This window comes from Cupressus sempervirens, unplaced genomic scaffold (genome assembly GCF_028749045.1).
Source record: "Cupressus sempervirens isolate cs-2001-9-10 unplaced genomic scaffold, ASM2874904v1 CseChr00s100001_01, whole genome shotgun sequence".
Classification (NCBI taxonomy): Eukaryota; Viridiplantae; Streptophyta; class Pinopsida; order Cupressales; family Cupressaceae; genus Cupressus; species Cupressus sempervirens.
The window spans coordinates 3,232,311-3,256,799 of record NW_028322205.1 but is presented as its reverse complement, the minus strand read 5'-3'; positions in this window follow the sequence as shown (position 1 = coordinate 3,256,799).

Here is a 24,489-nt window from a genome sequence, read left to right as displayed (position 1 = left end):
CACTAAAGCCTCTATCACATCTCTCAAAGCTACTACGTATGTCCATCTTGTGAAGTGATCTATGGCTGTCAATATCCATTTGTGCCCAAAACTAGAGGGTGGATTTATTGGACCAGTGAAATCCAAACCCCGTTGAGAAAAAGGTTGACCTTCCTAAATGGGATGAAGAGGAACGACAAAAAATCTTTGTTTTCCTAAGAAGAAGGCACATTTCTCACACTTCCTCACCCATTTTCGAGAATCATTGAAAAAGGTTGGCCAATAATAACCAGCCCTAGTTATCTTCATTGTTGTAATCCTAGTTGAGAAATGACCATCATCAAGGACATCATGGAATTCTTTTAATAGCCTGTTGATTTGATCTATATTGATATACCTCAATAGAGCTCCATTAGAATCCTTCCTAAATAATATTCTATCCACCAAGACATAAGGAATAGACTACAACCTGAATTGTCTTCTCTTAGCTCTATTTAAGCCTTGTGGATATCTTCCGTTTACCAAGAAGGTAGTCATGTTATGCAACTAATCATTCTAATTTTCATTCTCTTTTGTTTTCTCACCTTGTATTAAGAGGGTGGCCTTCTCAGGTGTCTCAAAAGATGAGACCATTTTCTCACATAATCCTTTGCCTCTCACAAGCTTGTTGATCTTAATTTCAATGTCATACTTCATGACTTTGGTGATCCATCTAATTCTCTTTATATTGATATCCTTATTCAAAAGGAACTTCTTTACACTTGCATGTGCAACCAAGAGTTGGACCTTTCTATGGGATAGAAGATGTGTGAAATTTTTTAGAGCCCTTACAATAGCAAGAACCTGCTTCTCTACATAGCTATATCTACTCTCATAGTCTTTAAGCCCTTCACTAAAGAAAGAAATGGGCTGCAATTCTCTTCATTTAACTATGTTATAAAAACCGATATACTTGTTTCTCCCCCAAGAGAATAGAGGATGAAATCCATATCAAAGTTGGGATTGACAAGAGTGGGAGTTGATGCAATTGATTTCTTGATCATTTCAAATCTAGCCTTTCCTTTCTTGGTCCAAGTAAGCATCATATTATTCTTTAACATGGTTGTAAGAGGCTTCACCATAGAAGCAAGATTAGGGATGAACCTTCTCACAAATTTGATCCTACCAAGAAAACTTTGCAATCCTTTCTTGTGGTGGGAAGTGGGAGAGAGAGAATTGCTTCTACCCTTTTTGGATCTATCATTAGTCCATCTCTTGACACAATGAGTCCCAGGAGTTTTCCTTGATCGATAGAAAACACACATTTTTTTTTTTTTAAAGATACACCATACTCTCTACATTTGATGAACACCTACCTTGAATGATCAAAGTGATTTGTTGCATGCCTTGAATAGACAATTATATCATCAAGATATATTAGCACAAAATTTCCTAGCACACCCTTAAAAGCCCTCTCCGTTGCTTTTTGAAATGTAGCACCTACATTGGTTAGTCCAAATGGCATTTTACAATAGGCATATATACCCCATTTGGTAGTGAAGATTGTCTTGTATCAGTTTGACTCTTGGACTAGAACTTGGTTATAACTTGAAAAACCATCCAAGAAAGAAAACCTCTCCGAGTCACTAACCTTGGACATAATTTGTTCCATAGAAGGAAGGGAGTAGTGATCTTTAAGAGAAGCCTTATTAAGGTCCCAAAAATCTACACATAATCTAATTTCTCCACTCTTCTTTCTAACAAGAACAAGATTGGCTACTCATGAAGAGTGCTTAATAGGAAAATTCATATTAGCCTCTATAAGTTGGGACAACTCTTTTCTCATCAAGGTTTCAATCTTGGGGTTGATTGGCCTTTGCTTTTGTCTAACAGGCTTTGCATCATGGTTTAAATCTATAGTATGTTGGAATAAGCTTGGGTCAAAACCCTTTAAGTCCTCATATGTCCAAGAAATAACATCACTAAATTCTTGAAATAAATTAATGAAAACTTCTTGTTCAATCTCAATACATACCTTTCCCAAGTTAATATTTTTTCCATAGGCAATGGTGACAGGTATGTAGTCATCTCTCCTTGCAGTCAAGTTTGAGCCCTTTCTTCTTGCTTGATCATCAAAATTAAATGTGCCCTCCCAAGTGACTAGACTTTTAGGAAATTTTTTAGAATTAAGATTCACAATCTGATCTCCATATTGACTTTGTAGCTTAGACTAATTTCCAGTAGAGATTTCTACTTCATTTTGCAGGAAATTAACAATTTGTAAATGGAAATCAAATACTTGCCAATTTGTGCAGTTATCTGGGACAACAAGCCTTACAACAAGTTGGATATGTTGTTCCTTTGCATCAACAACATGTTCTGGTATGTCATAATGAGCACCAATTGTTGCAATTTTATCACCATGTTTGTTTTTCTTCCTAGGAACACTTTGAATATTGAATGATTGGAATCCCTCAAGTAGATCCCAAACTCTATGTTTGTATGACTTGAGAAGGTTGTTCTTCATGAAATTCTAATTTCTAATTTGATTTATAACCAACTCATTGTCCCTAAATACCTTCAAGAGCTTTATACCTCTTCTTTGTGCAAGTTGGAGACCTTGGATCAAGGCTTCATACTTAGCCACATTATTAGTGTAGATGAATTGGAGTCTATATGAAAAGTAATATTTCTCCAAAATAGGGGAAACAAGCATTATATTAGCACCTAAGCCATTTTTGTTCCTTGATCCATCAAAGAAGATATTCCACAATCCATTTGTATATTCTTGTGTTTTCATGAGATTGGGAATAGGAGCACCCTCCTCAAATATGCAATAAGTTCCAAGGCCTATCTCCTTAGCTTCTTGTATTAGATCTATATGGAAAGCATTGGCCCACTCATCTAAAAGATAATCAAGAACCTTTATTAAGAGAGTAGCATGTTCATGAGTTATGCATTCCTCATCCTCTTCATGGATTGTGCAGTTCATATTTATGGGGATAGGAGTATAAGTTTCTATGTGATTAAGGGCTAATCATTCCGCCTTTATGGAAGCTTTTTTTCCATATCTTATCCTAAAGAACATGTAGGACCAATCAGATGCAATATAGCCACCAATTTGTGCAGTAAAATCTCTAGATAGGCAAATAGAAAAATGTGGAGGAAGCTCAATGACTGATATATCTTGTATAATAGTGCAACTAGGACATGCATGTAATGCCATCATTACATTTTTAAACACTCCTATTGTTGGAAAAAAGATACCATCCAATTGAACAACTCTCCTAGACATTGGTTCATATTTAATACCAAGAAGATTGACTACACACCTTGGCATCATCAAGCTGCTAGCTCTGAAGTCTATCATATAATTGTGAACCAATTTATTTCCTATAATCAAAGAGAGATAAAAGGGGGAAGGCTTACTCTTCTTACTTGTCTCTTCTTACCTTTTATATTGCACAAAGCTTGTTGCTCCATCCATGGTAGTTGGTTCATTATGCACTTTGATAGTCTTTAATTCTTGTTGCAACAATTCTAATTGAGATGGCATTGCAAAAACATCCCACATAGGAACATTGATATTGGTCCTCTTCATTTGATCTAAAATGTTGAGAGGAGTGTATGTTGACTTAATTGGAGCCTTGGTGACCACAAGATTTGGTGTATGAATGGGAGTAGGATGTGGCTCTTTAGTCTTCTTGTTGTTTTGATTTTGTAATGGAGCAGCAACATTGTGTTGTATATTTGCACTTATGGCATGTGGGACAGCCTTTGCAGCCTAATTTGATGAAGAGGATGGGGCCTCCTCTACAACTCTCCTTTTACTTCTAGTGTTATGGGCTATGCCATCATTACCATCATGATTTACATGGTAGTAATCTTCAAGCTGATAATTCATGAAAGTGTAGTCCCCCTACTATTAGGATTGAAAACCAATAGTGGGTTGATTAGCATCATATTGGTGCCCTGTTGTTTTCTCTTGTGTAACCAAAGCTTGAGAAGATTCCACTCTATGGAATAAACATTACTCATATGAAAAATTACAAACTAACAATATTCTTGTTCTTGAGACAAATTATTTTGAGCAACTGTTGTCCTTACTAGATTTGCACGTGCATTTGCAGGAGCTATATTACCCATGAGTCTATTTTGGTTGTATGGAGCTTGACTAGGCTTTGGTTGCCTATTGAATGAATTATTGTAATAATTGGGCTAAAAAGGCTTGTTACCTTGAGCCTATTATCTCTCCAAAGTCACCAATTTGTTGTTCATTTTTTGCAACACTGTAGTATGATCATCAAACCTTTTATCTATATTTTGCGTCATAGCCTGCATCATGGTATTAATTTCATCAATCACATTCAAAGATGTGAATGTTGGAGGAGCAACAACAAGAGGTTGATATGTAGTCATAGTTGGAATGGGAGTCATTACAGGCTGATGTGTAGGCATGTCAGGAAATAGTGGCATCAAAGGTCTTGGAGCTAGCTCCCCACTTTGGATCAAATTATTTTCTACCATTATGGAAAATTCATAAGCAACTGGTATAGTATTTCCTCCAAAGGTCTACAATGTGGTAGCAATCTTGCTATTGAAAGCTCTAAGATAATGCAAGAAAGCATTACTAGGGAGAGGTTTCATTGTGGTAGGAATTCTATCCCATGTTTTCTAAAATCTATTGTTAAAATTAGTCATGCACTCATGGGGTGCTCTTTTAATTTTAGTTAGTTGCTCCAAAAGTGATAGATGATCACTTTTATCTTCAAAATGCTTACACAATCTTTCTCCTAGCTCATCCCAATTATTAATGGAGTTATGTGGAAACCCTCTATACCATTGCAAGGCTTTTCCCTTTAGTGATGAAGCTAACAATCTAATAGAAACATCATCCTCTATAATACCATGTATATTTCAGATATTTGAAACTTCCTAAATATGTTCTATTGGGGAAATTGAAGTTTCACCAGTAAAATCTATTAGACTCTTAAGAGCAAATATTGGGATATCATGTCTTTGAGCTAAGACAAGAGAGCTGTCATTAAAGGTAGCAAACACATGATTTCTAGGGAGGTCCATGTGAAATAATGGTCTATTAAAATGAAATGATGGTATTCTAGGTTGTGATCTATTAACTAGAGGAGTAGAAAGAGATCTAGAAGGTGTATGTGCTACTCCTAGACTCCTAACTAGTGATAGAGAGAGTCTACTTCTTTTTCTCCTAGGATTTGAAAATGAAAGCTCAATAAATTGAAAGTTGCCTCTAGAAGATGCCCTTGTGTGAACCTTGGGAATGAGTTACAACAATTATGGTTCAGAAACCAAGATGTAGAGATGGAGAGTCACCAAGTGCTTGAATGTGAGCCTCTTGAAGGATGAAATGCTAAGAGCGGCACTATCTTCTCATCATAGAGTTAAAGTTGTTATTTTGACACCAATAAACTAGTCAACTTCGTAGTAAGCTTGAATATAGTCACATTGGGCATGCAAAAAATTGTTGATGCAAAATTTTGCACTCCTACCTGATGTGTTATCCTTGGGTGACCTTGTGTAACATGGAAACAATATCAAAAGTGTGGGACTTTGCAATTAGAGATTGAATCTCCAGAGAAGATTGAATTCCTCACAATCTGGGTGCACCTCACTAAGACTTAGAAGGAAAAGGGAGAAGTAAATGTAAATTTAAAATGTTGAAGGGGAAAGCAGTGATGCACCAAATAGATTTCTGATCTACTTCTTTCCAGAAACTGTACTAAAATCTAACAGACTTCACAAGACATACCATTATCTATATCCTTTCAATCTTAACACCATAGAAAAGCCAAGAAATGACATAAACATGCAAGGAATACACATATTCACTTATAGATTAGTTAATTATAATGAACATATACATAAGGTGTTGAAATTATCAAATACATCTAGGAAAAAGAGGCATCCAAGGTTGCACAAATTCAACTAGATGAGAATGGATGAAACAGTAGCAATTTCTATTGAATAAGAGACAAAAGCATTTATAGAGGACAAACCTACAAAAGATCAGAAAAAAGAGAGATCCCAAGAACAACAACAAAACTTACCTTTATAGGGTGCAGGCATAACCCAGATACAATCTTGAGTTCAAACTCCAACAACAATAGAGTTAAGGTTATAGGTCACAATAAATGAAAAATTAGAAAAAATCTGATTTCCTTTATCACTTGATTCATGATAGTGACAAGAAGGGCCAAATAAAGTATTCGACAACTAAAAGGACTATCATTCCTTTCAAAAATCATTAAATAAGCATGAAGGGGCACCAACATTGATGTTACAAGGCTTAAGGAGTCATTCTGCATTAAATGAGTAGTCCTTGCAACATGGCAAGGTCGCAACAAAAGAATTCACATCGTTGTCAAAATGTGCAGGATGTGATAACATGCAATATTAACCCACCACAAAATTTATAGAGTTGATCCATGTAGAATAAATCTGATTTGCCCCAATAAGATGAACCATTGATGTAGATCTTCATTTTGGAATGAACGGCTCAAATGCTACAAAAATCTCCTCAACAAGTGATTAAAACCCAACCATAGATCAAGATCCTCCTTATTCTTCAATGAATGGTTGTGATGCACTTCAAAATATCCAAATATGCATATAGATCTGACGACCATCATATCTTTGCAAGAGAAAAGGGCATCAACATGAAAATACAAGAACTGTTTGATCAATAACTCAACATGATAAGAATCCACCATGTGGAAGAAATTGGTTGGGTGGTGCATTTCTCAAATGCACGATTGTAGATGTAGTAGTGATTTTGCGATTTCATGGAAGTAATAAAGTCACTCCCCGAAATAGAGAAAATGGTTAACACAAAATGTTAACCCTGATAGAAAATGTGTGTTAACCTGCAACTCAACAAATGAAGGAAAACAAGTCAACTTAGTCAAAGAACAAACTGAATTAGCTTGGTCAATGAAGGAATAGAGCCAACTTGGCTTGTGAAGAGACCGAGTTAACACAAGATGTTAACCCAACCAAAAAGCGTGTTAACCCACATCAAAGAATCCAACCCATTGAAGATCTCTTAGATCGGTTATTAGTGATGGGCTGAATGGGGGGCAGAAATGGCCAATAGTTACCTTTATGTGATTTGGGCTTTGTGATTTACTTGGTAAAACTTGAATTATGACTTTTGGATTAATCTTATGATTATAATTATTAATATTATCTAATTAAAAAAGAAAATATTAAATTATGATGGTATTTAATTCATTAAATGTGTGCTCTAATTTAAAAGATTTAATTTAAGACTCCAATTTAAGAATCTAATTTAAGAAAATTGGATAAAATGAATTAAGATATTAAACATTTAATATTAATTTATTGTAATTATTTAATTAATAATGATTAATTAGATTTGTATTTAAATAATGGACTTTAATTATTATTATTAATTAAAATAATAAATTATGTTTTAAAAGTGCCTTGAAGTAGAGAAAAGAAAATAAAAAGAACATTTTAATTAAAAGAGGCTTTAAGTATGCATGAAAGAATTAAAAAACTAAAATATTTATATTTTAATAAAGCAAATGGCTTTTAGAAAATTAGGGAATAGAAACCCTAGTTAAGGTTATGACTTTTTATTAGAGTGTTTGTCGTTCATTTTTCAACACATAGGTTTTAGGAGAACAATTTGGGAATTGAAGTTAAAGAATTGTTGAAAGCTTAAGAGTATTTGGATTGCATGCATTCACCAAATTGTCTAGAATTTCAACTATCAAATTGAGGTATGGTTTGAGAACTCCTTTCTAAAAATTATTTTGGTATATTTGTCTACCTCGTGTCTGCCATGTTTCTAAAATTATTTGTTGAAATTTATGGAAAGAAATATGTGGAATAATTTTGATTTGCAATTAGGAAATATAATTTGATTCATGCGTGTTTGAAAGCAACTGTCAAATGTAAACCATAGGATTATGTTGCTAAAAATTGATTTATAAAACCCAAATCTGAGCAACTAGTAAAAATTCAACATTAAAATTTTAGAGGAAAATGATTATTATTAGCTAGGGTTTGAAAGAAATTATTTGAAAGTTTCAACAGAAACCCATGTAAAGATTTATCAAACTAAATATAATTTGGCCTAAGAGTTAAGCATAATTATTGGTTGGAAATCTGTCTGAATATTAGATACATCCAATCTAGAAAACTAAGTGTATTATATTTGTGTGTTTCAGAAGATCATAGACATGTGAAAATAATAATTGCATGCTTATTATTATTTTAAAAATATATAATTTAGTTTTTGAATTTTTTGAAAAAATATTATTATTTATTAATTTCATAATTTTTTAAATTTTATTTATTTATTTATTTATTTTGAGAATTAAATAAATATTACTCATTTATTTGTAAAGTGGATGTTAGTATTAATGCTTTCTTAAGTCTATTTAAACTATTAGTTGCATATATGTGATTATATATTTATTAATGTAAGTGGGAATTTAATTATGCCTATTGACATTATGGTCAAGTTTGTTTATTAGTGACTCACACTTAGTCAAATGGTTAGCAGTTATTGAGCTTATCTTGCAATTTACAGTGTTAACTAATTAATTCAAGTTCTACAATTGCTACCGAGTTCTAAAATTAGTATTCAATTCACACCGAGTAGTATCTACCGAGTTGATAAGCAACAGTGCAAACCAAGCTTCATAGTATTAACTGAGTTGCATAATGTCAATCATGGTCTCTAGTATTTACCGAGTTCACAGTATTAGTGATATGAATCCAGTGTTGACCGAGCTAGGAAGTGTCAACCAAGTGATTCATTTTATACTGAGCTCATAGTGTTAGTGTTGACCGAGCCATACAATGTCAACCAAGTGATTCGGTTTATATGTCGATTTTCACAGTATTCATTGAGTTGCCAGTGCTAACCGAGTTTAGACTACTTGGAAGTGATTAGTATGAACTGAGCTTCTATTTCTACTAAGTGCATGATGATGCCAAGTGTTGACAATGGATTTCGAGTATCAGAACCTCATCGAGTTTGTCTTTAGAACCTGGGTGCCAGCAATTGAGCTGACTTTGTGTATTTTGGTGAAACTTGTATTGTAGCTGACTTTGATGCATTGTAGTTTGGATTGGTATATATGAAATGTATTGTGTCACATCCAAATATATAGGAATAAAAATGTGTGAGATATACTAAGAACATAAGTACAAATTGAGAAAGCTACAAGCAGTATAAGGAGCAACACAGATTAATCCATCACAACAAGGTGATCATTACACTCCAAAGGAATCTCAACTAGCAAATCAGAGTTGTAGATCAGAGATCAGCCACTGGTTCATCCTAACAGGTGGTTAAATCCTTTCACAAGGTAGACTTTACAGTCTTTTTCAAATCTCTTTACCGAGTGCATACTTCATTGTATGTTTTGTAAATCCTTTAACAAAGTGGACCTTGCAATCCTTATTGCTCCTAATAGGGCAGATCATTAGAAGTGATCAATTGTAAACCCTAACTAGTCAACTTTATACTACAGTACTAAAGCTTGTGGGTATCATCCCCACCTCAATTTTACTTTCTATTTGGAAAGTTTCTAGGTCACCATATCTTTTGTCAAAGTGTTATAAATGTTTTAATACTTTTAGTTTTTCATGCATACAATTTGATCAAAATATATATGAAGGATTAAAATTGGTGAAATAAGAATAAGTTTTATTGGTTCCTAATTCACTCCTCCCTTCTTAGTAACCTAGCCTATCATATATTTCCAACAATTGGTATCAAAGCTTTGTGGTTCTTAGAAAAGAAGTTTTAATAGCTTGAGTAAAAATTAGAGGCAATGGAGGTATATAGGCTAGATAAGGCTATTGACAATCAAAAGTTGGATTTAGAATTGGTTATTGGGAAACTCAAGAAAGAAAAGGAGCAACTCTCTCAATCCTTGAAAAGAAGAAAAGAACTTGCAATATAAATAAATGACAATCTCTACACTAAAGAAAGAATTAAAGATATCTATCCAAAAAGAAACTCAGATGAAACTAATGAGGCAATCAAAGACCTATTAGAAAAGAATTGTAATCTTCAAGAAGAAGTTAGAAAGATCAAAAGGGAACAAGAAATTCAGTCAGTAAGACTATGTGAAGTCATGGAAGAAAAAGACAAAGTCAAAGAAGAGATAGAAGGAAAGAACAATGAAATTCAACATCCATCCCTTCAACAGGAAGACTTCATTGATCAACTTACTAATACAAATGAAGGAATCATGAATCTAAGATTAGAAAATGAAAGATTGCAAAATGATCTAAACATTGAAAAGAAAACCAAGAGGATGATGAAATCTCAAGCAAACATGAATTAGTTGAATGAGCAAAGTCAATATAGATAGAAAGGAAAAGCGAGAATAAGATACATAGAAGAAGGTGAATCATCCAAGCAAGGAGCTCAAAAGAATCAAAGGCCTACTTGAAATCATTGTGGTAAGTTAGGTCATACATCAAACAAATTTTGGAGTAATGGTAAAATAGAATTCAATGGAAAGTGCTACAATTGCAACAAACATGGTCATAGAGTAGGTGAATGCAAAGAGAAACCAAAATTTGAAGGTAAATGTCACAAGTGAAATAACCATGGGCACAAATCTTCTAAATGTAAAACCAAGATATTGAACTCAATAGAACAAATTATTAAAGCTATATTTGGTTGAGACTACAACACATGGTGTAGATGCCACTACTTTGGAGAATTTGGGCACATTGGAGCAAATTGTGTGAAACATCACATGAGGACAAGAGAAACCACTATAAGATGTTTTATTTGTATAGAACTTGGACATCTTGCCAAGAACTATATGAACACTATAAGGCTTGAAGATGAAAAGAAAGCCAAAGCTGACAATATTAGAAAGTAGATGAGGGGGTAATGGATTCTAAAATCTTCTGAGAATGCAAGTCCAAGCCATGAAGCACATGTCACTTAAGAATTGGGTGACTCAAGCATTTCAACTTGATCTCTCAAAGGGATGATTAGAACTGAGACTCTAAAGGAGACATCTTACATTAGTTTCAACTAGCTAGAAGGAAAGATCCATATCAACATTCAAGATGCAAAGGGATCACTGAGTAACTAAGGAAAATCTAGACCTTACTAAGCTAGGTTAGGTTGCAAGACCCTGTTGAGCAAGGTCAGGATACACTAAAACATTGTGTGAACATCGAGCTATGAACGTCTCTACTAAGCCTTAAGATTGAAAGGAGTGGAAGACAGTTTGTCATTAAATGAGCGACCCTACCAAGCATTTATGGCAATTAAAATGTGAAAATAAAAGGAAGGAAATCAAATTCATTTTTCACCGTGAATCTTCAAAGAGCTATTTGCAAGAGTGATTTATGTGCTTCCAAGCAATCTGGTGTGTTTGTTGTTGAAAATTTTTGTGTTCTCATAAACCCTACCAAGCATGACATCTTCCAATAGTAAGAACAAGAAAGGATTCAAGATGTTGGTTCGAGGAGTTACTTGGAAGGCACAAGACTTCAAGTTAAGTTTGGCAATTACAAAAGCACTTGATCTAACTAGAGCTCAGTCACAGATTCCACCAAAGGTATTACTTGTTAACGATATTCATTCACATTTTTGTTGTTCAATACAAGATATTGGAACTCTAGAGATGGATGAGACTTTGAAAGAGTTATGTGTGAATGGTGTGTTGAAACATGAGCATCCATATTTGGAGACCAAGGTTTTAACACACATTCTACATATGCCCCAAGACTTCCATATGTAATGGATAAGGTTTATCCTTAGCCATGTACACAACAAACAACTATGGTTGGAGCAACCTATTCAAATAAAAAAGAAAATGATTCATCGAATCATAGGACTCCCAATGTTGAACAAAGCAAAGACTACTAAAACCCTAAGTCGAGTAGAACTAGAAAACAAAACTCTTGTCGAGTGGGATGAAAGAGGTATGAAGATCAGCAGTGTGACTGACATGGAGCTGAAATTTGGAATTCATGTGATAGGTCATAAGATCTATACCTCCAATCATCTTAACAACGTGTCATATGAGGTAGTTGATCTGGCTCTCAAGGTGGTGAAGAACAACATGTCCTTCAACCTTGCCAAGATGATATTGAATCAATTCAACAAGAACATGGAAAGCATCATAACTTTGAAGAATAACCTATGCAAGTTTGGTTCACTCCTAACTTGTTTATTTTTCTTTATGCAAAAGTTTTTTTCCTTTAAAATGTACAATAGTATGGAGAAAAAATTGTACCAATACTATATCAGATTAATGAATATATAACAGAGATGGGTGAGAACTTTGTAAGTACCATGGACAATTACTTTGATTCATTTAAGGCAAAGATGAATAGCAGATATAGAATTCCAATGAAACTTGTAGAAGATTAGAAGGATGATGTTTGTTTCATGGTAGACTATGACAAAGTTTACATTCAAGCAATCAAACCTAGAGTGGTGTTGGTTAAGCCTCTAGGCTATGAGGTTAACATTGATGACACCAAGGATATCATTAAGGCACTATGTGAATGAACCTGTGGATCCCAAGGCCACATATATCGGTACTTTTGATGAAGCCAAAGCTAGAAAAGAGCTTGAAATTAAGCTTCCTCAAGTAGTTAGTAAAGGAAAGAAGAGGATAGCAAAACTAAGGGAAAGCAAGTTCTACTCTCTTGTTGATAGAAGGAAAAGGAGATGATGTGGAAGAAGATGATGCAGAAGATGAGATAGAAGAAACAAAATTTGAAGAAGAAGAGACAATCAAGAAGAAGGGTAAGGTTATCATAACCAGACCTACCAAGTCATCTACTATAGTATTCACAAGAAGAGCATCTAGATCAAGAAAGAAATTGAAATTAGGTGAGGAAGATGCAAAGGAAATTATTTTCAAAAGTAAAATAAATTGATGTAGGAGTTGGCATGGCAAACTTCAAATCTCTCAAATTTGAGACCATGAATACAAATGAGAAGTAAGTTGAAGACATGATAATGTCAAAACTAGGTTAATGGAAATACTCACTTGATCAACTTGCACAACAAATTCCCAATGAGCTTATGAAAAGAATCAAGTCTAGATGGAAAAATGCTAAGAAAACTGCAAAAAATATATTTGAGCAAACTCTGAGGTAGCTCATACCGAGTCTTAGTGATAAAGAGGTGAAAGAATCCATAGAGAAAAATGAGGACAAACTCTCTCTAAAATTCAAAACTTGCATGATATTGGTTAATGACATTGAACATGTGGTGAAGACAACTACAACTACATGGAGGAATATTTACAAACTTCATCAATAGAGTGATTTCATGTTAGTGACATAGATGATGAAGATTAGAAGGAAGAAAATGACAATAATGATGAGGAAGATATAGAAATAGTTAATGTGAATCTAGATGATGAGAAGCAAGAACATGAAGCTACCAAGGGGAATCTCCCTAAGATTCAGAGTATTGAGGAAACTAACCTAGAGAAGATTGCAGTAGCAATTATGGCCTTATTTCTTCACTCTCTAAGCAAAGCTTTAATAGAATCAAGCTCAGAGAAAGCTTTTGCTGAGTTGGTTGTGGCAATCATTGCAACACCATGCACCCAACCAATCTCTGCACCTATTCAATTGAGTAGCATATTGAAAGAAGTGATCAACACTTCATCTACTGAGAAGCTAATGATTTCTCCATCATTAGAGTTGGCTACATAGCAACAAGGTATTTCTACTATCAGTGCAATATCTACTTTTTTTGCTAGCCCTTCTATTTCTACTATTGTTACAATTCCAAGTATGAAAATAGTAAGTACAAAGACAGTTGAGAGCAAGCCTCAATTGAGTACTAAAGCTCCAAGCAAAGGCAAAGGTAAAGAAGAAGACATTGATCTTGATGAGGATATAGTTATTCCAAATTGGGATATCTCTACTCTGAATCTTGATTAAATGAACATAGTAGGTGAACTATTGCAAAAGAAAGCTAAGTAACAAAAGCTTAGAGAAGAGAAAAGAAAAGAAAACCAAGTGCTTGAAGATGTGAAGAACATACTAGTAGATGCACTAAGTATTGAGGTTAATAGTACACAACCTATTTTGGTTCAGTTAGCAGAAGTTGTCCAAAAATTCAATGAAGATCTGAATGGACAAAAAACGTTATTGCAAAGGGTAGAGAGGAAATTTGAGAACAAAGTATTGGAGCAAGTTGCATCGAAAATTGTAATAAATCAAGTAGAATTATATACTATTCTTAGCTCATTGGAAACCTTTGCAAATAATGTAACTTCATTATTCATCAAGTTATGTTATACATCCATCTTCACTCAAGAAATCAAATATAAACTATCTAAGATAGATGAAGACTTGAAGGCAAGTGCACACCAATTGTCACTTGACCCGAGCTACAGTTATGCTCACTACTCAAAGATTAGATTTTTGACTAATATGCAAGCATAATTATTAAGGGAAGAAGCCAGGATTAGGGCCATACTTGTAGACATCTAAGGAATTATTCTCCCAAACATGGATGCATTGTAAAAATACATTGCACATGCCAAAACTCTCATTCATGATAATAACTTCTCCATAGTTGATCACATGATTGAGTTATCAACACAAGTATAGATTGCAATTCACGCAAGCAAGGTGTTACAAGAAAATTGGGACAAGACAATGGAATTGATTTTGAAGGTACATTCTGATTTCTTGTCACATTTTGGCATTACCATATAGAATACACCTTTGGCATTTATGTCAAAAAGGGGGAGAAAATGTAATATAATATGTGATATATAAAGGGGGAGAATATGTGATATAAAAGGGAGAAGATAAGATATGAGTAATGTATATATTGAGTAAAGTATAATATGTGATATATGTATGGAGGAGTAGCATAATATTATACAAATACATGTATAGTAAATCATAAAACATCTTTTACAAAAGCAATTTTGAAAAATCTCAAAAATAGAGTATGTTACCGAGTTGAAGACACAGGATGGAGACAAATAATGTTTTGAACTTGAAATTTTGAGAATTCAAATTTGATTGATAAGTGTTTTCATCACTAATGCCAAACAGGGAGATTGTTGACATTATGGTCAAGTTTGTTTATTAGCTAGTGACTCACACTTAGTCAAATGGTTAGCAGCTACTGAGCTTATCTTGCAGTTTACAATATTAACCGAGTAATTCAACTTCTACCAAGTTCTATAGTTCCTACCAAGTTCCAAAATTAGTATTCAGTTCACATCGAGCAGTATCTATCGAGTTGATAAGTAATAGTGCAAATCGAGCTTCATAGTATTAACCGAGTTGCATAGTGTCAGCCATGGTCTCCAGTGTTTACCGAGTTCACAATATTAGTCAAGAAGTGTCAACCAAGTGATTCAGTTTATACTAATCTCACAGTGTTAGTGTTGACTGAGCCATGTAATGTCAACCAAGTGATTTAGTTTATATGCCAGGTTTCACAATATTCATTGAGTCACCAGTGTTGACCAAGTTTAGACTACTTGGAAGTGATCAGTGTGAACCGAGCTTCTACATCTACCAAGTGCATGATGATGTCAAAAGTGTTGAAAATGGTTTTCAAGTATCAGAACCTCATCGAGTTTGTCTTTAGAACCTGAGTGCCAGTACTTGAGCCAACTTTGTGTATTTTGGTGAAACTTGTATTGTAGCCAACTTTGATGCATTGTAGTTTGGATTGGTATATATGTAATGTATTGTATCACATCCAAATATATAGAAATAAAAATGTGTGAGGTAGACTAAGAACATAAGTATGAATTGAGAAGGTTACAAGCAATATAAGGAGCAATAAAGATTTATCTATCACAACAAGGTGATAATTATACTCCAAAGGAATCTCAACCAACAAATCAAAGTTGCAGATCAAAGATTACCTACTAGTTCATCCTAACAAGTGGAATACTTAAATCCTTTCACAAGGTAGACTTGAAAGTCTTTTGCAAATTTCTTTACCGAGTTCATACTTCGTTGTATGTTTTGTAAATCCTTTAACAAGGTAGATCTAGCAGTCCTTATTGCTCCTAATAGGGAAGATCATTAGAAGTGATCAATTGTAACCCTTAATCGACCAACTTTATACTACAATACTAAAGCTTGTGGGTTTTATTCCCACCCCAATTTTACTTTCTATTTGGAAGGTTTCTCGGTCACCATATCTTTTGTCAAAGTGTTATAAATGTTTTAATGCTTTTATTTTTTCATGCATACAATTTGATCATAATATATATGAAGGATTAATTGGTGAAATAAGAATAAGTTTTATTGGTTCCTAATTCACCCCTCCCCTCTCAGTAACCTAGTCTATCCTATATTTCCAACAAATTTGAAGGCATTCTCTATATGAGAGGGGCAAGCAGAATATTTCAATCAATGGTTTAGAAGGTCTAAAAAGGTTAGAAGACCATCGAAAGCATCTTGGCCGCTCGTTTTCATTGCCAATTTTTATATACCAACAACAATGCTACTTTCCTATCGATGAGAGTGCGAGTCAAAAAACTTGCAACTAGCAATGAAATGACACATTGTCAGAAAATACTAAGAAAAGGCATGGTAATATTTTAAAAGAGAAATATACTCGATCAAAAATAGTTGATTTATTTGAAATAGACATGGGACTGGTAGTTGTTTGAATGTTGCATATCAACGTGATTTCCCTGCAAGCAAGCAACATCGACAGACACTTACCAATGTGTGTACCAATATGCTCAGTGTATTCGAATGCATGCCATTCTCTTTTGAAAAGATGAAGGGGTTGATTTCAATGCACAATGGGGATGACCCCTTAACCTCACTTTCAGTCCATCAAAATTGTAGACATTAAATTGCTACAATTCATGGAGAAAATGCCAAACCACTTTCCAATGTAATGACCTCATCTTTTTAACTCTAACAGTGTAAGTTTTCACCAATAATTTATTAAGAAACACTAACAATTTTTTTGTTCTTTCATACATATAAATACAATTTTTAACAAGCGATTAGTTTAATCTGAATTTTCTTATTACATTTTATCAGACATATGCATTCACTTTGTCTAGACAAGCATTAACATCATTACATGTTTCTTTTATAGATTATGATTAAAAAAAATGTTATATAATTAGAAAGTGTGAATTATATTATTTAATAGATGTCTGTTAGTTTCAAAAAAGTCAACAAATAATAATAATTTTAAGTTTCTTAATAAGTTCCATATTTATTAATAGGCAATAAGTTTTTAGCTTTGAAAAAATTCTAGTGAATGTTGCAATATTTTTAGTACTATTTTAAAGTTGGTAACTTGGTAGTCTCATGAATTCAGTAGAAAAGTTCACCTTAAAAGTTTAAGCTCTAAAAATTGAGGATGTTGATAGTCTCGTGAAGAGTGTTTGAATAAAAAAAATGTAAAAAGTCTATTTATTTTTCATAATAATAGCTACCAAACAAGTGGCATGTGATTTGGAGAGTTAGATGATTTTCTAGTCTATTTTGGAGATGAAATGTTGAAGTGCATGTGTTTTCTCTTACTAATTTTTTCAATTTAAACTAATCCTAAACATCTCACCTCACCACACTAATTGATTTTTTGAGCAAGCCCCTTTTTGTGAGGGTGCACTCTTACCCCATCTCTGTTATTTTATATATCTAACTACCTCTCACTATATTTCTACCTTTATCTCCTTATCTCTCTATCTCCCCTCTTCTTAATATATTTTTATTCATCTCTTTCTCTACCTCTATCTCCCTATCTCTCTAGCCATTCAAATTCAAATTCCAAACTATAGGGAGGGAGGGATATATAGAGCAAAGAGGGAATAGGGGGTTGGTTGAGAGATGGAGAGAGAAATGAGCTATATATAAGTTGTGTGTGTGTGTTTGTAAAAGAAGGGAGAGGGAGAGATAGAAATATAAAGAGGAGAGAGAAGTATAAATACAAAAGTGGGAGAGAGAGAGAGAGAGAGAGAGAGAGAGAGGGGGGGGGGAATTATGTGACTTAGGAAAGATAGAGGAGGTGAGAGAGATGGAAGGAAAGATGAAGAGGGAGATCTCAAACATGAAGCTATTTCTAATGGAGTGAGGAGCCTAATTATCTTCTTTGTGTAGAGGTGTGGTTTAAGACATGTTCAGATCCTTTTAAGTGGATACATAGATGATTTAAATCTACCACATACTACACAAATGCATGCATAAATATATCAAATTCATTTTTTATTTATAATCAAAATATCTTCGGCATACCTGTTGCACCCCAAGGTGCGATTGCTACTAACTATATATTTGTTTCTGTTATACTCTAAGAGAAGTTATGGTGGAGTTCACTATCTAATCATCTAGTTATGAATATTTAGTATTATGAGAGAAATTATAGATAATTTAATTATAATTTCAAGTTTGAGTTATTTGTAGTTGCATTATGAATCAAAGGAAAGTGAATATTAATATTGGACTTAACTTGAAGTTAAATTAATATTTTAAAAATAAAATTGATAGTAATATTTAATCTAACAATATAAGTCATTTATGACTTAAGATTATTTAAATTAACAATTTGATAATATTGCATGACATTTTATATGCACAAAGAGATTTGACATTTAAATAAGCATACTAACTTAACAATTTATGTAAACATGTATATTCTTAATTTATTGCTAAATACATCCTTATGAATAAATCTAAACATAGAAAATGATGGATTTAAACCATATGACTAAAAACTATGTGTTTCTTATGTTTTATTTAAAGTCTTGTGATATATATATCTTGATGACTTTATGTGACTTGTATAGTTGGCCAAACTAGGATGTGCAACAATTTTTTTTGTGATTTCTTTTATGATGACGATTCGATTTGATGTCATGATGCATTTTATGATTCAAATTCAAATTTATATTTATGGGTTCTATCTTTAATGAGCATTAATGTTATCTTGGGTTTTGAGAACCAACTACTATTTTTGGGTTGCCTATTACGGAACCAAATTTGATCATTATGACTTTTGTGGTATGAGACACAATTATGGTTTGTGAGCTTTGGGAAGGTTGTCTAGGTTCATTTCTATGGGAGTGGCCTGTGATGGGGGTTGGGGCTCGAAGTGGCTGCCAGGGTAACTGATTGTAAGTTGTGTAATAAGTGATGACATAGTAATTAAAATATTTAAATACACATTAAAAAGGTAAGTTATAGAAATCACCTCACCCATGTCTTGAGTTCTTGTATAGGCTAAGTATGAGAATGGGATGATACCTAGTGAGAGGTATAACTAGTTTTCCTCATTTTCATGAGAGGATATTCTAGTTTTGCATGTATCATGTTGAGGGTCTAAGGTTTAGTGAGAGACCTATCTAGGGTAATAGAAGTAGTTTGATCATGTGATGACACTCCCTAATATGTATCCTTAGTCTCCTTCATGGTTTTTATATCTGCCTCTAGTGGTGTACTTGTTGGAAGTATTTATTGTGAGTTGATATTCATTGTTGGACCTTAATTATTGTAGGTGGTGGATGTTTATTGATTACAATTACTTATTATTCTTTTTCAACGCTTGGCATTTGATTTGGAAGTGGTTTCCTTTCAATGTTGTATTTATTTGATTTCAATACTTGATTTATACTTGCTATTTGGTGTTGACTTTGGTATGTGGTGTGGAATCGATTGGGTGTCTATTTGACTTTGGTTTTCTTTCATTATCAATAGTTTTTGTACCCTTGAGGTGGTTTTGGCTATTGGGATTCCTTGCCTAGGATTGATTTTATGATTTGATATCTGTATGTGGATTGTACATTATCTCCCCTATATGGTGGGAGTGGGAGCCTAATTAGTGACCACATGGTTAGGAGGTAGTGAATTCTTACTGTTTGGGTCCCCCACAAAGTGACATCGATGTTGGATGTTCATTAACATTCTTGTTCTTATCCTGGAGATTTCTATTCAGATGTTTTATTTATGTACTTATATATGTATCTTGTATTTTGAGATCCTATGGATTGATGCATTCTATTAGATGTACTTATATTTGTTATTACATACCCTATGACATGTGTAGTGGATGTTGTTATCTAAATGTTCTTTATCATATCGGTTGTATTTATGTATTTGCTTATGAGATTATGTATTTGTTATCCATTTATGATCATGGATACTGTGCTTAAGATTAAAACTAATTAATAAAACTTTCTTAGACATGACTCAATGTAAAGGAACCCTTGAGAAATGGAAACTGTATTTGTAATTGCTAATGTGTACTTGATGTGTATGCGTATATTGCTTCCACATTGTTATTTTATGTTGTATAAAAATAAATAAAAAATAGTTCAATAAACTTTGTAACATATTAGGTTTATTTCTTTTATGTTTCCAAGCAGGGCATTCTAACAACTTAATTGTTACTAATAGTGCATGATTATTCGAGTATTTGTGCATACGTATTATATTAATTTTACAAATTTGGTTATGGTCAAAGTGAAAGGTTAATGGAGTAATAGGAAATATGTATAGAACATCAACTCAAAATGAACAACAAGTTCACTAATTCCACAATTTCTACGAGTACATATAAATATAACCCTGAAAGATTCTTTAAATTTGATGTACATTTAGAAACCTAAAATATGCAAAGTTAACTAGAAGAACTATTGACAAGACTCCCCTATGCACAACCAACTCACATGTACAATTATTTATTAACTCAATCACTTGTCTCCAAAATTCATATAACCATGTGGCATACATATAGTTATTGTAGTGGGGTATGTTGTCCTCTCTACAATAACTATATGCATTGGCTCGATCTTTATTGTCATTGCACTGGTCCATAAAATTGTACAAGAAAAGCTAGGCATTGGTTCACTATCTTTTTCGCATTTAATTTATGCAAGATATAATAATACTTTTTTTGAGCTTTTGTCTTGGAACCCACTAGATCTTACCTTTCCTTCAAACCAAAAAAATGGCTATTTAAGTTTATGTACAAATAGACAACCAAAAAATAACTCATACTACTCAAAATCTTGACCCTCTTCTTTTGACTACCCACTTATAGCTTGGAATGTAGGATTTCCTTTCCACTATTTAAAATTTGTACCCATTCTACTATATTGTGATGTGTATGGTACAACCACCTATATTTATGGCACAAGCAATGTGAAATTGGGTAACCACAAAATTCAAATGCCAATCATGTTTAGATACTCATTCCCTTTCTTTGGAAATGTACATCTTAGCCAAATATCATCGTTCCTTTAATGATTAATTGAAAGCACAACTTAACCCAAATTCTCTTCATTAATATAGTGTCAAAGAGTGTGGGATATTTTGGTGGTTGCATCGTTACGTCCATATTTATGGGAAGAATTTTTGGTATGGGAGGATTAAAGGTTTGTAATGTTTGTTGAGCCTATAGTGAAATTGGTGTATAATAAATAATAATTAATACTTTCTTGTTAGAAGTCAAGGTTTGGAGGGTTTGGGGAGGTATAGGTTTTTCCCTTTTTGGAGTAAGAAAATTGTCAGATTTATTATCATTTTGGTTGTAAAGTTCATTATTGTTAAAGATATATTTTACAATAAGTCAAATTGTGATATGGTTATTTTCATTCGCCTTTGTGAGTATCACTTATAAACAATGAGGGTTAACCTCTCTGAATTTTAAGTTTTATCTTGCTTAACTCTAATTCCTCCTTAATCTTCAACATATAAAGTGTTATATTTTAATTGAGAGGGAAATGATAAAACATAATCTTTAACGACCAATTCTAATTTAGAAAAACAACTAGTGGCTCACAATTTATTTTCCCTCCTTTAATTTGTCTCCATTTTTTTTTCCTTTAGATTATTTTTTATTAATAATTTTATATTAAAATAATTTTCAAGATATATGTTCAATTTTTTTTTGAGATCTTGTGAACGAGGTCAATAATTCAACTATAAAATTATACAATTAAATCTTAACAATAATATCAAAATTATTTAAGAAAAATGAACATTAATCAAAATTATAATTTTAAATAAATTAATGTTTAAACATACTCTTATATTTGTCAATTTTTATTCTATTGGAACACACATGATATTTGCAAAATATTTTAATCATAATTAGTTCAAATGGTGATAAATTAATAATAAATATTGTTTATATAAAAACTAATTAATTTTTATAAAACTAAAAACTAATTGAATTTCTATTTAAAATTTGAATATGAATTCATAAGAATTGGAATTCTACAAGAGTAGATAAAATAGAATTAAGTTTAAAAAGTCATAAGATATGGACATGCAATACGATTAACAACATTCTTAAAGCATACAAAAGTGATAAAACAATATTTGAAGTTTTCTACTAGTAATAATGTTAATTTTTATTTTGTTGAAATTGAAGCTTCTACTAATAGTAGTGTTAATGTTTATTTTGTTGGATTGTGGTGGATATTTATTAGTACTTGCCGATAGGCTAAGTACTATTGTATCAAATTTTCAGTTCTTCAACTTGATTAGTGATTAAACCTCTTTGTTTCCACCAAATGAAATTAATATTTTTAAAGTTTTCTTATACAATTAATATATTGTATAGTGTGGATGAATTTTTTTACATTTTGAAATGAACAAAATTAATTTATAATTATCTTATTGACTAAAACATTTAGCCTCCTATACATACTTATCACAAACACTAGATAAAAGTACAATTTAAATATTAAGAAGTCTTTAGATACATGATGATGATGATGATGCTAATAATAATAATAAGATTATTTATTATACAATGTCTCATATTGGAAAGTAAATTCCGGGCCAAAAAAGTGATGGAAAAGAAAGGAAAAAAAGATGATGCTAGATGAAGCGGAGCTTGCAAGGAAAGTGACAAAAAAGAAATAGAAAAAGAGATAGTGCTAGATAAAGCGGAGGTTGAAAGGAATTATTTATTTGATTTTTAAATCATAGTTGATGGAAACTACAACAATGGTCTGTGCACTTCATACATACACGATAAGGGGCTTCTTTCACCAACTTATCCAAATAATGTTATATTTTGGGACACTTAGAGTTGAGATAGTTGGAGGAATTTGACTAAAGATACTTCTTCCCAAAAATCTTTTGGAAGCATTGCATTGTATTCTACCGCTTTTGTTTACTTCCTAAGGGATCATTCTACATATGTTTTCTCTCGATGGCCCTTTGTCACTCAAACCTCTATCCACTCACCTTTGACCTTTGAACTAAATTTTGAGTTAGTTGATTTCAATGATCCCTAATAGCAGTAATCATGTTGAGTGGGATGGTTCAACTTAGGTTTAAAGAAGTTTTGGAGGGTGAATTTGGCTCACAGAGCAAGATATGTTGACCTTGCATGTAACAAGGGTTATTAGTGAATGTAAAAATTAATATTTAATTAAATTTTCTATTTCAGAATGAATTTAGTTTAGAGAGCCACAAATCTTGACCTAGCCTATAATTAGGGTTAGCGGAGGGCACCTATGAAGATGGGCGTTTAATCAAACTCTATATTTCAAATATATTGGCAATTATCTTGCAAATAACAAGAGGTCTTGTCTTCCAAACCCCTCTCTATAATTCACTATGAAAGAGGGCATGAGCATTCTATATGGTTTATTTAGAATTATTTATTTGATTTCTTGTAATTCAAGTTTGAGCCATTTCCTTGAAAGTTTCTAAACTCTTTACGAAAAATTCATCTTGTGCATATCCTACAATCATTGCCATCCATAAAATCTCTTTGAGACATTCTGTAAAATAATGCACACACTTAATCTATTTTTCCACATTTTGTATAGATGTCTATGAGAGCATTTCCAACTGTAATATTTGATAAAAATCCACCTTCCTCTACATTTTGATGGATTTGTAGACCATGTTCCCAAGATCTCATTTTGACAAGGGATGATAATGGAAAAGGTTGTAGAATGTGGTTTTACACCTACTAAATAGATTTTCTTGAAAATTTCAATAGCATTTTTAATAAATTAATTTTGTGCATACCCTACTATCATAGAATTCCATGAGATGACATCTTTTTAAGGCATTCTATCGAACAGTTCATGAGCCTTGTCTATTATTCCACATTTTGTAGACATATCTACCAGAGCATTTCAAACTTTAATATCTAACAAAAGCCTTGTTTCAATTACATTTCCATGGATGTACATGCCTTGTTCCAAAGCTCTCATTTTGGCACATGTAGGGAGGGCACTTGCAAAAGTTGTGGTGTTTGGTTTTACATCTATCGATTGCATTTACTTTATAGTTTCTAAAGCATTTTTGAGCATATCCATTTTGGGTATATCCTACTATCATTGTAGTCCATGTGACCACATATCTTTGAGATGTATTGTCAAACAGTTCAAATGCCTTGTCTTAAGACCACCGTGATCTTAATACTAACTTTGATGCAATTTTCAATCATATTACTAAACTTAATCTTAATGAAACATACCAAATCTATTCATTCTATCTCAATCATGAAATACATGTACTTTGAAGGATCCAAGACTT